Below are 16,131 nucleotides of genomic sequence, written 5' to 3'. Positions count from 1 at the left end.
AACTTGAAGATGAAATGGTAATTACAGGAAAAACTGAAGAACTATTAATTAAACAACTCAAGACCTTTGAAAAGAAAATGCAAGAACTTACCGACTCCATCAAAAGACCAAACTTCAGAAGAATGGGCATCGAAGAAGAAGAGGTGCAAGTGAAGGGAATGCATTATCTATTCAACAAAATAATAACGGAAAATTTCCCAAATCTAGAGAAAGATATTCCCATACAGATGCAAGAGGCCTCCAAGACACCAAACAGACCAGATCAAAATAGAACTACCCCACGACATATCATCATTAAAACAACAAGTTCAGAAACTAAGGAAAGAATATTGAAGGCTGTAAGAGAGAAAAAACAAGTAACATACAAAGGTAAACCCATCAAAATCACAGCAGACATCTCAACAGAAACATTAAAAGCAAGAAGAGCGTGGGGTGAGATCTTCCGGGCACTGAATGAAAATAACTTCAACCCCAGGATACTCTACCCAGCAAAACTATCATTCAAAATAGATGGAGCAATAAAAGTCTTCCATGATAAGCAGAAACTAAAACAATATGTGACCACAAAGCCACCACTACAAAAGATTCTGCAAGGGATTCTGCACACAGAAAGTGAAACCCAACTTAACCATGAAAAGACAGGCAGCACCACACCACAGGAAAAGAAAAAGCAAGACAGTAGAGAGTAACCTCAACTTAGGTATACACAATCAAACCTTCAAACAACTAAGACAACTAAATGACAGGAATCACCACATACCTATCAGTACTAACACTTAATGTTAACGGACTTAATTCACCCATCAAAAGGCACTGCTTGACGAAATAGATTAAAAAGGAAGATCCAACAATTTGTTGCTTACAGGAGACCCATCTCACCGACAGAAATAAGCATATGCTTAGGATGAAAGGCTGGAAGAAGATTTACCAAGCCAATGGCCCCCCAAAACAGGCAGGAGTAGCAATACTTATCTCTGACAAAGTAGACTTCAAACCTACATTGATCAAATGAGATAAAGAAGGACATTCCATACTAATAAAAGGGGAAATAGACCAAAAGTAAATAATAATCATCAATCTGTATGCACCCAATGTCAACACACCCAATTTCATCAAACATACCCTGAAAGACCTAAAAGCATATATAAACACCAACACAGTGGTTGTGGGAGACGTTAACACCCCATTATCATCAATAGATAGGTCATCCAAACAAAAACTCAATAAAGAAATCCAAGATCTAAAATATGCAATAGATCAAATGGACCTAGTTGATGTCTACAGAACATTTCATCCAACCTCTACACAATATACATTCTTCTCAGCAGCCCATGGAACCTTCTCCAAAATAGATCATATCCTAGGGCACAAACCAAGTCTCAGCAAATATAAGAAAATCGAAATTATACCGTGCATACTATCTGATCACAATGCAGTAAAAGTAGAACTCAACAACAAAAGTAAAGACAAAAAACATGCAAACAGCTGGAAACTAAATAACTCATTACTTAATGAAGAATGGATCATTGATGAAATAAAAGAGGAAATTAAAAGGTTCCTGGAAGTCAATGAAAATGAAAACACAACCTACTGGAACCTATGGGACACAGCTAAGGCAGTCCTGAGAGGAAAGTTTATAGCCATGAGTGCATATATTAAAAAGACTGAAAGATCCCAAATCAATGACCTAATGATACATCTCAAACTCCTAGAAAAACAAGAACAAGCAAATCCCAAAACAAATAGAAGGAGAGAAATAATAAAAATAAGAGCTGAAATCAACGAAATAGAAACCAAAAAAAAACATACAAAGAATTAATGAAAAAAAAAGTTGGTTCTTTGAAAAAATAAACAAGATCGATAGACCCCTGGCAAACCTGACTAAAATGAGGAGGGAAAAAACCCAAATTAGTAGAATCAGGAATGCAAAAGGGGAGATAACGACAAACACCATGGAAGTCCAGGAAATCATCAGAGACTACTTCGAGAACCTATATTCAAATAAATTTGAAAATTTTAAAGAAATGGACAGATTTCTAGATACATATGATCATCCAAAACTGAACCAAGAGGAAATTAATCACCTGAATAGATCTATAACACAAAATGAAATTGAAGCAGCAACCAAGAGTCTCCCCAAAAAGAAAAGTCCAGGACCTGATGGATTCTCTGCTAATTCTATCATACCTTTAAAGAAGAACTGATACCAACCCTCCTTAAACTGTTCCATGAAATAGAAATGGAAGGAAAGCTGCCTAATACATTTTATGAAGCCAGTATTACACTTATCCCAAAACCAGGCAAAGATACCTCCAAAAAGGAGAACTATAGGCCAATCTCCTTAATGAACATTGACGCAAAAATCCTCAACAAAATAATGGCAAACCGAATTCAACAACACATCAAAAAGATCATTCACCACGACCAATTAGACTTCATCCCAGGGATGCAGGTGTGGTTTGAAATACGAAAATCAATAAATGTAATAAACCACATTAACAGAAGCAAAGACAAAAACCACTTGATCATCTCAATAGATGCAGAAAAAGCCTTTGATAAGATCCAACATAATTTCATGATAAAATCTCTAAGAAAACTAGGAATAGAAGGAAAGTCCCTCAACATTATAAAAGCTATATATGACAAACCTACAGCCAGCATTATACTTAATGGAGAAAAAATGAAACCATTCCCTCTAAAATCAGGAACCAGACAAGGATGCCCACTATCTCCACTCCTATTCAACATAGTACTGGAATTCCTAGCCAGAGCAATTAGGCAAGAAAAAGGAATAAAAGGAATACAAATAGGTAAAGAAACTGTCAAAATATCCCTATTTGCAGACGACATGATCCTATACCTTAAAGACCCAAAAAACTCTACTCAAAAGCTTCTAGACATCATCAATAGCTATAGCAAGGTAGCAGGATATAAATTCAACATAGGAAAATCATTAGCATTTCTACATACTAACAATGAGCAAACTGAAAAAGAATGTATGAAAACAATTCCATTTACAATAGCCTCAAAAAAAATCAAGTACCTAGGTGTAAACCTAACAAAAGATGTGAACCACCTCTACAAGGAAAACTATACACTTCTCAAGAAAAAGATTGAGGAAGACTATAGAAAGTGGAGAGATCTCCCACGCTCATGGATTGGTAGACTCAACATAGTAAAAATGTCGATACTCCCAAAAGTAATCTACATGTTGAATGCAATTCCCATCAAAATTCTAATGACATTCATTAAAGAGATTGAAAAATTTACTGTGAAATTTATATAGAAACACAAGAGGCCATGAATAGCCAAGGCAATACTCAGTCAAAAGAACAATGCAGGAGGTATCACAATACCTGACTTCAAACTATATTACAAAGCAATAACAATAAAAACAGCATGGTACTGGCACAAAAACAGACATGAAGACCAGTGGAACAGAATAGAAGACCGAGATATGAAGCCACACAACTATAAGCAACTTATCTTTGACAAAGGAGCTAAAAATATACGATGGAGAAATAGCAGCCTCTTCAACAAAAACTGCTGGGAGAACTGGTTAGCAATCTGCAAAAAACTGAAACTAGATCCATGTATATCACCCTATACCAATATTAACTCAAAATGGATCAAGGATCTTAATATCAGACCACAAACTCTTAAGTTGATACAGGAAAGAGTAGGAAATACTCTGGAGTTAGTAGGTATAGGTAAGAACTTTCTCAACGAAACCCCAGAAGCACAGCAACTAAGAGATAGCATAGATAAGTGGGACCTCATAAAACTAAAAAGCTTCTGTTCATCAAAAGAAATGGTCTCTAAACTGAAGAGAACACCCACAGAGTGGGAGAAAATATTTGCCAACTATACATCAGACAAAGGACTGATAACCAGAATATATAGGGAACTTAAAAAACTAAATTCTCCCAAAACTAATGAACCAATAAAGAAATGGGCAAGTGAACTAAACAGAACTTTCTCAAAAGAAGAAATTCAAATAGCCAAAAAACACATGAAAAATGCTCACCATCTCTAGCCATAAAGGAAATGCAAATTAAAACCACACTAAGATTCCACCTCACCCCTGTTAGAATAGCCATCATCAGCCACACCACCACCAACAGGTGTTGGCGAGGATGTGGGGGAAAAAGGAACCCTCTTACACCACTGGTGGGAATGTAAACTAGTACAACCACTCTGGAAAAAAATTTGGAGGCTACTTAAAAAGCTAGACATCGATCTACCATTTGATCCAGCAATACCACTCTTGGGGATATACCCAAAAGACTGTGACACAGGTTACTCCAGAGGCACCTGCACACCCATGTTTATTGCGGCACTATTCACAATAGCCAAGTTATGGAAACAGCCAAGATGCCCCACCACTGACGAATGGATTAAGAAAATATGGTATTTATACACAATGGAATTTTATGCAGCCATGAAGAAGAACGAAATGTTATCATTCGCTGGTAAATGGATGGAATTGGAGAACATCATTCTGAGTGAGGTTAGCCTGGCCCAAAAGACCAAAAATCGTATGTTCTCCCTCATATGTGGACATTAGATCAAGGGCAAACACAACAAGTGGACTGGACTTTGAGCACATGATAAAAGCTTTAGCACACAAGGGAGGGGTGAGGATAGGTAAGACACCTAAAAAACTAGCTAGCATTTGTTGCCCTTAACGCAGAGAAACTAAAGCAGATACCTTAAAAGCAACTGAGGCCAATAGGAGAAGGGGACTAGGAACTAGAGAAAAGGTTAGATCAAAAAGAATTAACCTAGAAGGTAACACCCACGCACAGGAAATCAATGTGAGTCAACTCTGTATAGCTATCCTTATGTCAACCATCAAAAACCCTTGTTCCTTCCTATTATTGCTTATTCTCTCTTCAACAAAATTAGAGATAAGGGCAAAATAGTTTCTGCTGGGTATTGAGGGGGTGGGGGGGAGAGGGGGGCAGATTGGGTGGTAAGGGTGGGGGTGGGGGCAGGGGGGAGAAATGACCCAAGCCTTGTATGCACATATGAATAATAAAAGGAAAAAAAAAAAGAAAGAAATTCTAAAGGGGTCAGTCCCTGCATGCCTGGAGTGTTTCTGAGCCTGATGAGAGCAATAGGGAGGAGCTTGTTCCAGGGGGAGTGGGTTTCTTGGGCCAATTTGGCCAGGTGTCTTTTTAAAAGTTCATTTGTTTTTTTTCTACCTTTCCAGATGACTGGGGATGCCAGGCACAGTGGAGGTGGTATTCTCTGCCTAGTGCTCTTGAGAGTCCCTGAGTTACTTCTGCCTTAAATGCTTTTGGGGAGGCCAAAGTGAGGGATTATTTCTGTGATTAGAACTTGGACCACCTTCCTAGAACGTTCTGCACTGCAAGGAAAAGCCTCCACCCACCCAGTGAACATATCCACAAATACTAACAGTAGTTTTTACTTTGGTCCCCCTGGCATATATGTAAAGTCTAGGTGCCAGTCTTCCCCAGGATAGGATCCCTGTCTCTGTGCTCCTGGCATCTGGAGGCTTTTGTTATTGGGATTATTCCTTTGGCATGTTTCACATCCCTGTATAACTTGTTGAGCAGTGTCCCTTAACTTAGTTCCCCCAAACATTTTGTTGACCAAAACCAAAGTATTGTCTAACCCCAAATGGCAGAGTTGGTGGAGAGTCTTAAGGATTTTCCACTGGAGTGCCTCAGTGGGCCATAACTTTCCTCTTGTGACACCTACCAGCCTCGGTGATCTAATTGGTACCCTTGGTCTGAGGCTTGCTTACTTTCCTCTGACTGATAGTGTGGTCTCTCTGGAGAAGGAGAGTCCCCTCCCAGAGGAGAGGGCCAGCTATATATTCCTGCATGGCTGCTCGTTTAGCTGCCTTGTCAGCAGCTTTGTTTCCCTTTGCTATCTTATCTTCCCCTTTTTGGTGACCTTTACAAGGAATCACTGAGATCTCTTTAGGCAATAGAACGACATCTAGGAGGCCTAGTATGTCATGAACATGTCTAATGGGAGAGCCTGTTGTAGTTAGCATTCCCCTTTCCTTTCAGATGGCTGCATGAGCATGCAGGATCAGGAAGGCATACTTAGAATCTGTATAGATGTTGACTCTCTGTCCTTTTGACAGTCTTAGGGCCTCTGTTAGGGCCACTAATTCTGCCAATCGAGCACTTGTATTAGGAGAAAGAGGACCTGATTTGAGTATGCCAAATTCTGTCACAACTGCAGACCCTGCATGTCTGACACCATTCTTAACAAAGAAACTGCCATCAGGGTATAATTCTAGATCTGGGTTTTTTAAGGGCCGATCAGTTAAGTCAGGTTGGGCAGCGTAATTTTCCATAAGTACCTCCTCACATGAGTGCTCAGGATTTCCCTCTGCCTCTGGTAGAAGGGATGCAGGATTTAGGTTCTGACAGGTCCTTAAAGTTATTTCTGTCCCTCCCAGAATTTGGGACAGAATCTGTAGACAGCTGTTAGATAACCAAAGTTCTCCTTTTGGGTTTAAAATTCCCCCTAGGTCGTGTGGGGTATAAACCATTAGGGATAGGTTTAGGATAAGTTTCTGAGCTTCAAGCACTAGAAGGCTTACTGGGGCCATTGCTCTAAGGCATCCTGGCCATCCCTTGGCTACCTGATCTAACTCTTTGCTTAAGTAGCCTACTGGCTGGGGAGTGATGCCCAGAGCTGAGTCACCATGCCCATGGCCAATCCTCCCTTTTCATAGACATATAATTGAAACTTATCTTATTGGGAGACCCAGGGTGGGAGCTGTCATAAGAGCCTTCTTTAACCTGTGGAATGCATTTTCTGACTTGTCATCCCATTCAATAAAGGTCTGGGTATCCTTCTGTGCTGCATCCTTAAGGATTTGATATAAGGGCCTGGCTAGGTCTGCATATCCCAGGATCCAAATTCTACAGTATCCTGTGACCCCCAAAAAGGCCTTCAATTGCTTTAGAGTTTTAGGTAGAAGAAACGTGAGGATTGGATGGATTCTGTCTTCTCCTAGAGACCTCATTTCTTTCTCCAGGACAAGACCTAAATATGTAACCCTAGACTGACACAATTGGGCTTTTTCTTTAGAGATTTTATAACCTCTGCTAAGAAGTTTAGTAAGGACTCAGTGGCTCATGAAATGACAGGCTCATTTGGTCCACAGAGCAGGAGTCATCTCCATATTGTAGCAGAGTAGCTTGTGGATATTGCCATTCTGCCAAGTCTTGGGTCAGAGCTAACCCAAAGAGGTGGGGGCTGTCTCTGAATCCCTGGGGGAGAACAGTCCAAGTGACCTGTCCAGACTTTCTTGTGGGGTCCTCAAAGGCAAAGATAGGTTGACTTTTAGGGTGTAAGGGAATGCAAAAGAAGGCATTCTTTAAATCCAGGACAGAGTAGTAAGAGGTACCTGGAGGTATTTGGACTAAAAGTGTATAGGGATTTGGAACTACAGGGTGGAGAGGCACTACTGCTTCATTGATCAGGCAGAGATCCTGGACTAGCCTCCATTTGTTAGGTCCCTTCCTGACACTGAGAATAGGAGTATTATATGGGCTGGAGCATTCTATTAGCAGTCCCTGTCTCTTTAAGTCTTTGACTGTAGGAATTAGCCCCTCCTTAACTTCTGGCTTTAAAGGATACTGTTTTTGATGGGGAAACCAGGAGGGGTCCTTGAGGACTGGGACTGCTGCTTGTGCCCATCCCACAGTGTGTCCATCCATCCACACTGTGGGGTCTACTTGTTCCTCTATTAGGGGCAAGCAAAAGCACTCTCCTGGGGGTAAAAGGAGCTGTACTCCCAATTTAGATAGAAGGTCTTGCCCTAGCAGAGAAGTAGGAGTTTCTGGGACAATTAAAAAGGAGTAACAGAAATGGAAATCTCCCCAGGAGCAGGCTAAAGGCTGAGTGAAATAACTCTAGAGGCTGGCCTGATATGCCTCTAACAGTAATTTTTTTTTGGAGGACCTGGGTCCAGGAGAGAAAGGAATAGCCGAGATGCTGGCTCCAGTATCAATAAGGAGGCTGACCTTGTGTTTTTCAATCGTGAGTAAACCCTGGGCTCCCCTGCTTTTATGGTGGTTACAGGAGTCTGTATGGGAGGCCCCGGGACCCATCATTGGGTGGGAGGCTCTGACCTCGGTTCCCCTGAGAACCGGGGACAGTGTGCCTTCCAATGTTTTCCCCGACAAATGGGGCAGGGTCCCGGAGGTAGCCTTCTCTGGGGGCACTCCCTCCTAAAATGGCCTGCCTGTCCACATTGAAAGCATGTCCTCAGGTTTGGGCTTTGCCCTGGGGGAGCCTCTCTGAGCACTGTGATCAGAGCCTCCTGCCACTTATCCTTTCTCTTTTCCTTTTCTGAGACAGAGCCTTCTTTTCTTTCTCTGAGTCCCTGTTATAGTATACAAACGTGGCTACACGGACCAATTGGTCCAGATCTCTGCTCCCGTCATCCACCAGTTTCTGAAGCTTTTTACAGGTATCTGGTGCTGACTGTGTTAGAAATTTATCTTTTAGGATGATTTCCTTTTCCTATGACTCTGGTATAATGTTGGTATGCTTTTGTAAAGCATCCTTAAGTCTCTGTAGGAAAGCTACTGGAGTTTCTAAGGGTCCTTGGTGTACAGCTGTGACTTGGGAGTAATTAAGAGGTTTTACCTTGGCTCTCCTTAGTCCTTCAAGAATGCAGTGGATGAAATGGTTACGACTCCATTCATCCCTGTCATTTTCAGGGTCCCATTTAGGGTCATACCTAGGCACTGCCTGATCTCCTGTTGGAATCAGGAATCAAGGTTCCCTTTTAGGTATCCAGTGTCTTTGTCTTTCTTATCCCTCTCCCTCCTCCTCCTCCTGTGAGGGCCCAGTCTGAGCCAGTCCTGTAGGGCCGCTTATCTAAGTGATAATTGTCTCCAGCTGTGACTGCCTGATCTAGTATCCACTGTTTCTCCAGAGAAGTGAGGGTCTGAGATAGCAATAGCATTACATCTTTCCAGCTCAGTTCAAAGTTTTGGCTGACTTCTCTAAATGCCTGAATGTACTGATCTGGGTTTTCTGTGTAATTTCCTAAATCCTTTTTTATTTCTTTAAATTCACTCACTCTAAAAGGAACATGAGCCCTATCCCCTCGAGGAATTAACTGGAGGGGGTAAAGTCCTGTGGGACAATGTCTGGTGTGTGAGGTAGCTAGGTAAGGAGGGAGAGGAGGAGCTGATGGAGCATTAGATGGGTTTTTTGGTTCAAGGGAGTTTGGGGGCTTTTTACAAGGGGTTACCATGGTCTGGGTATCTAGCTTGCATTTGTTTAGGCATTCTGGGTAATCTCTCAGGAGAAAGAACAATTGAATATATGGAACTTTGGTCCCCTTCCCCTCCTTTTTACAGAACATATCTAATTGAAGAATGGTGTTATAATTAATGTTCCCTCCTTCTGGCCATCTTTCCTCTTCTCCCAGAGAATACTGTGGCTAAGCCTGGGTGCAGTAAACCTTGAGTTTCTTTTGCTGAAGACTTTCTGGATCAAGATCTTTTTAATGTTTTAATAAGCAGGCAAGGAGCGATCCTTCCTGGATCCTTGAGGCTTGATTCCCCATCTAAAAAAGGGAAAATTGGTCACCTTATCAGAGGTTTCTCCTTTTATCTAGGCATCCCCAGATGAGGAGTAACTTTAGTGGGAGAGGGCGTCCTGCTCTCCCTTGCTCTTTCCACTGCCACTCATGGGTAAAGTCATGGAGGATTTACAGATATCTCAGTTGCACCCACCTCCCTGAGATGATCTTTGACAAATCTCTTATCTATTTCGACTTGCCTGTTTGCCCTGCAACCCAGGTAGGCCTGGTTTTCCTCTACCAGCTGAACGTTTGTAATTTAAAAAATAACTCTGTCAAAGTAACCAAGAGGGCTTGCATGTCCAGAAGGAGGACCCCTGTAGAGGCATGGATGGGGACTCCTGATGAAGTAGACTTTTGTTTCCCCTATATATCCTGTGAGGCATATATGCTTTCTATGAAAAGAGAGAGTGAGAGCATCTGGAGGCTTTTGCTCCAGTAGGGAGCAAAAACAGAGACCTAAGGTTTTTGCCTTTTAACTTTTTTTTTTCTTCTTTCCCTGAGGGCAGTCTGCAGAACCTGTTTAACCAGTTAACCTGACCCTTGACAAAGACAGTTAAGCCTAAATTGGAGACTAGCACTTTTGGTGCCTGTAAGGATTTTTCCCAAACTCTCTGAAGAAAGAAGCTCACTGCTGTTTAGAGCAAAGTGGAGAGGAGGACACTCATCCTGAACTGCCTGGGAAAGAGGAAGGAGAGGCTGAGGGTTGGGGGAAAAGAGAGTTTCCAGGCTCAACACATGACAGATTGCTGGTCATCCCTGCTGTCCAGGTTGATCCTGCCTAAGGGCAGTACTGGAGCACTGGAAACAAGAGGTGACCTCCACTCTCAGGCCACAGAAACCATGAAGGAAGCATAAGAGATCTGATTGTCTGTTTGCCATGGACATGGCTGGAGGGGTCCAACACTTAGCCACCTTTGGGGCCTCAGGGCGTGTCAGGAAGTTTTGTCTCCAGCCTTTGGGTGACACCAGGGAGTGCCCTGGCCAGAACACCTTTTTTGACCTTCCCACCAGCTGTTTTCAGACCTCCTCTTAAGCAGGTCAGATCTTGAAAGAGAGAGTTAGAGTTTAAGGAGAGGAAAAAAGAAAAAGCCTTGGGGCACTGAAGTCGGGTTCCACCCACGTAGCATTGGCAGTGTGGTATAATCACCCACCTGGCATCTGAGTTTCCTCAGATTGCCTGCCGTTCAGCTGTAGTGGGCTCGGAGCTTTTCCTCAGTTTCCCAAGGGAGAAACCCTCCTTAACAAGACAGAGAGAGAGAGAGAAAAGGTCGACCTGAGAGTTCCACTGTAGCTAGGCCACGGTGGGGGTCTCTCCTGAAAAATAGACTCCACCAGAGTGTTGGACGCTCATGGGCACATTCCTAGGCAGCCTTTCCCAGTTTGGCACAACCTATACCGACCTCAGGTGATGGCTGGTCCCTTTGTGCATTGCCAAATATGATGCACAGATGACATGTGCAGGAATTTCAGGTGCTCAGGGTTCTTGAGCCCGCTCTGAGGATGAAGCACAGGCAGACTCCAACAGCAGAGGTCGGAAAGATTTTATTTGTAGAGAAAAGAAGAGAAAGACTGCATATTGGAGAATGCAGGGGACCCAGAAACCGGTGATCCCATGGATCAGGGTGGGGAGTGGGGTTTTATAGCCTTTTTTGCATTGCCTGGGGGCAGAGATGTCTCTCAAGTGCAAACAGGCATCCCTAGGGAGGAAAGGTGTCTCCTTGACCACTTATCACCTTTTGGGACCTCCTGCAGTCTGTCCTTCAGTCCTTCAATAGCATCATTATTCATAATATCCAAGCTATCCAATCAGCCTAGGTACCCATCAACAGATGAATGGTTAAAGAAAATATTACATATATAACATAAGTGTATAATACATATTATATATATAAATAGTATTCAGCCACAAAAAAAAGAATGAAATTATGTAATTTGCAAAAAAAAAAAAAAAAAAAGGGATGGACATGGAGATCATGTTGAACCAAACAAGCCAGACTCAGAAAAACGAATATCACTTTTCTCTCATATGCAAAATCCAGACCTAAGAAAATGTCATAAATGTAAAAGGGGTACTGTTTCTTGGAGAGGTAAAGCAGCAGGAAGGAGGAGGGCAAAAGAGAGTGATAGCAGGTGAGTATGATTGAAGTACATTATATGCATGTATGAAAATAGAATAATGAAACCCTCTTAAAATTGCAAAAATTGTATAAGAAGAGTAATGGGGAGTAAATTTCATCAAAGCACATTATATGTGTGTATGGAAATGTCACAATGAACACTTTGTGCAATTAATATACACTAATACAATAATTTTTAAAAAGCAGGGAGTCAAGAGTCCTAAGTTCATATTTTGTGTCTTTACTCTAGTGTCATGATGGTTGGGACCCTGATATCTTCCTTCCAGCATCAACATTTCATTATTTGATTTTTCTCCTGGATAGCATGATTTGGAGAATCTTATATTTTTTTCCCCAGAGGCCTGTGTTTGCTAAAGCTGCAGTAATATAGGTAGGGGAAGAAAACCAATATATTCAAGGTCAAGAAACTAGGAAGTGTGTTATTAAAAAATCACAGCAACTGTAATGGAATTTAAGAGTAAATTATTTAGCATCTGTGAGATAATCCTCCCAAAGATTATCACAGTTTTCAAGTAGGTCAGGTTCCGGGAATATGTGCTGTAGACTTGCACCTGTAAGGAGCGAGACTCAATGTTCTCAGTGCTCATTGTAGTGTTCAAGTGGCTTTGACATGAAATTTTAATTACTCTTCAAAAGATATTGTATGTCTGCTGTTAGGAGCATGGGGAATTTGTTAACCCTGCCTTTTTTGTTTCCCCTGAATGTCGGACAGGCAATACCAGCTTATTTAAAGCTGGAATTTTCTTCCTCTTAATGTTTGGCAGGTTGTGTGGGGTTGAAATGAGAAAAACAGGCCTTTTCACCTGGAAGCTGGCCTGTTGCCATCAGCTGGGCCTTGGTGTTCCTCAGTCAAGCACAACAGCAAGATAGCAAAGGCTACTCTCTGACCTTGATTGATCCAGACCACAAAAGCAAGGCTACTCTAATCATCTCTGAACCCACACAAAGCATGAACATCATCCAAACCACAAAAGTGACCAAACATCCCCTGTCCTGTGCCTCACCACTTCTAGCACTAGCCTTGGCCTCTCTTCCCCTCTGAATAACAGGCCTATCTCAGCAGCTAGACAAAAGTCTCACCATGTAAGCTCAGGAGCTGATCACTCTGTGAGGCTTGTGGGTCAGATTGTGGGAGTGATATAAACTATCAGAATTTAGGGAAGGGGGGAGGAGTTTGAGATGGGACTGAGGAGTCTGAGGGAGAAAACAAGCAAAGAGGGGGCGGGAATGGTTGGGGTGTCAACCAAGGTGACTTCCAGTGGAAGAAAGTGGACTTTAAATGCCTCCGGAACAGAAAGGAGCAAATCTCAGTGCATGATCCTTCACTCCCCACCCCTCAAATCTGCATCGCCTCATTCATAAGGCCTCTACAATGCTTCTGAAATGGGTTTAGGCAACACAAAAGCAATGGCCGAGTCTAGGTTCATCATTCTTACCCCAGATGGTTAGATGGGCATAAAATCTTCCCACTCCCTGGCCCATCACCCTCTGCCTTATCTTTCATCCTATTCTCTGTTCCCATCTCTCCTGTGACCTACGGCTTGCCCTACTTCTCTTACTTGGGGCCATTCTAGAGTCTTCCCCCAAGAGATGCTTTCTTTATAGCCCCCCCACCCGAATCACCTGCCTCTTTCCCAAATTAATCTTCAGTGTAAATAATGGAGTCTCCATGCTGAAGTGAATGTCTCGTCTGTTAGAGCAGAACCTGTGAATGTTACCTTTGTATAGAAAAAAAGGATTTTGCTGATGTGACTAATGAAGGATCTTGAGAAGAGAGGTCATCCCGGATCATCCAGGTGGTCTTGAAATGCACTCATGGGCATCCTGCTAAGAGGAAGGCAGAGCAAGCTGACAGACAACAGAAGAGAAGGCAAGAGACTGGGGTAATGCAGCTGCAAGCCAAGGAAGCAGAAAGCTCATGGCTTACGTGAACTCAGAGCCTCTCAGCTACAAAGGTAGGTGTTGTGGGGGGCACTTTTGGAGTGGGCAGTGTTTTCAGGAACTGTCTTCAGGTGAGCAACCTTTCCTGAATTACCATGGCAATTCAAACTTCTAGGATTCTGTTAAGCAAACATCATGGTCTGAGGCTGGAGTGACAGAAGGCCAGGGAAGTTGACACTAGGAGGACCATTTGTTTAGAAGTGGCTCAAAACACCAGAGGCTGAAGCCTTTTGCAGAAAGCCCTTTTCTTAAAGGACCACTGAGTTCACCCAACTCCAGTGCGGTCCAACAGGTGGCTAAGAATCTAAACTTTGAACTAAAAAAACACATATACAGCCTCTGAGCTCTACCCCTTCCCAGGATAGTGTGAATGGAAAGAAAAGGAAGCTTCTCATAATATGGAAGTCATGCTGTGCCCAAGGCGGGTCTTGGGTCTCTTAAACCAACAGTTGTTCATCCTAATTAAATTATATAAGGATATTACTTAAACATCTGTAAAATAGAGGAGGAGAAAAGTCCTGTCCATTGTTTCAATGCATCCACCCACTGTTTGAAGTTCAGTATTTTTTTACAGCTGTTTTCCTTGTTGGAAAACTATTGGTCAGGTGCTCGCTTTGAGGATCACTCTCTGACCTGTGCAAACGCTTGAGTCATCTGACGTGCATGTTCCCAAAGCAGGTCCCCAGGGTCGGGCAGAGAGCACTCTGTTTCCTTGCTGCAGCTCCCACACTGTGAACAGTGTGATTCCCACAGTGTGTTCAGTGCCACGGGTTCCACAATATTGTACTTCTTGCAGTGATGTTGCTGTATAAATGGACCCCAGGCCTAGTGCTGAAGTGCTGTCTGCTGACCCCAAGCAAAGACAGCTGTGATACACTTCATGGAAAGGGTAGATGTGTTAGCTAAGCTTCATTCAGGTATTAGGTGTAGTGCTGATGGTGTGGGTCAATGTTAATGAATCAACATTATATTAAAATTTTTTAATTAAAAATTATGTATTTATTTTTGTGGCACTGGAGTTTGAACTCAGGGTCTACACCTTGAGCCACTCCACAAACGTTTTTTTTTTATGATGGGTTTTTTCAAGACAGAATCTCGCAAATTGTTTGCCCAGGCTGGCTTCGAGCCATGATCCTCCTGATCTCTGCCTCCTGAGTAGCTAGGACTACAGGCATGAGCCACAGTGCCCAGGCAGAAATTAATTTTTAAAATGAATTTTTGAAATGAATAATTTAAAATTATTTTATTTTTGAATTATCATACAATAATAATATGAGGGGGTTTTGTTGTGATAGTTCCATACAGTGTACCTTGAACAAGTTCACCCCCTTCATTATATTCCCATCCCCCCTCTCCCTTTTACCCCCTCTTTCAAACAGTGTTTGGTGGGTTTCATTGCTGTCTTCATGTGCATTAATGCAGGGTACTTTCATCCTCTTCACCCCTCAGTATCCTTTACTTCCCTCCCTTCCCCCCAGACAGTCTCCCATACAAATTCATGTCCCATTATTATAATAATTATCACCATCATCGTCGTCATTTTAGGTCTAGGTACCACAACAAAAGTGAGAACATGTGATGTTTGGCCTTTTGAGTTTGGCTCATCTTGCTCAGTGTGATGGGCTCCAGTTCCATCCATTTTCCTGCAAATGATGTCATTTCATTTTTCTTTATGGCTAAAAATATGGAACACTTTAGGAATTTGTGTGTCATCCCTGTGCAGAGGTCATGCTAATCTCTGTTTCGTTCTGACTTTCATATATGTGCTGCTGAAGTGAGCACTAAATCAGGATTCTTTAAACAGAAACACACAAAATACAAAGTTATTTATTGATTGGTTGAAAAATGTTGAGGCCAGAAAACCCTCTACAGTTAGCCATTTGTATCTGAGAGTTCCACATCCATGGATTCTGCAAACCATGGATTGAGAATCTTTGAAAGAGAACTGGATCTATACTGATCATGGACAGACAGTGCAACACCTAGCCACAGCATTTTCAGTATACTAAGGTACTTATAAATAGAAATGATTTAAAGTACATGGGGATGTGCATATAGCATGTACAAACATGACTCCATTTGATGGGAAGGACTTGAGAACTTTGCATGCTGGTGTAAGATGGAGTCCTGAGACCAATCCTGCAACTGCAATTCCCCTAGGTGAAATGGTCCGGTGGCTAATTCAGTGTTCAAGGCAGCTGTCTTGAACATAACTACCACAGATAATAAGAACAGATTGTACGTCCTTATTCTTTGTGTATAATTTCTAAATATGCAAAAGCATAAACTGAAAAACTCACCTATAACAATTCATACGATTGTGAGTGTGTGTGTGTGTGTGTGTATGTATGTGTGTATTTAAGAGATGGATAGAGGGAAAGAGAGATGAGAGAGAGAGGGATGGAGGGAGAAAGGAAAGGAAGGAAGGAGGAAAAGAAAAGAAAAAAATTACCCATT

The 16,131-nt window shown here is 42.2% G+C and overlaps 1 non-coding gene across 1 annotated transcript; it reads right to left on the bottom strand.

Moving 5' to 3' along the window:
• Positions 1-15,352: 15,352 nt before the first annotated feature.
• LOC141418666 (U6 spliceosomal RNA) lies at positions 15,353-15,456 on the bottom strand. Its single transcript, XR_012443332.1, has one exon. It is a non-coding gene; the product is annotated as a U6 spliceosomal RNA (small nuclear RNA).
• Between the last annotated feature and the right edge of the window lie 675 nt (positions 15,457-16,131).

The sequence above is a fragment of the Castor canadensis genome, chromosome 17 (genome assembly GCF_047511655.1).
Source record: "Castor canadensis chromosome 17, mCasCan1.hap1v2, whole genome shotgun sequence".
NCBI classification, from domain to species: domain Eukaryota; kingdom Metazoa; phylum Chordata; class Mammalia; order Rodentia; family Castoridae; genus Castor; species Castor canadensis.
This window is presented reverse-complemented; position numbering and strand designations above follow the sequence as displayed.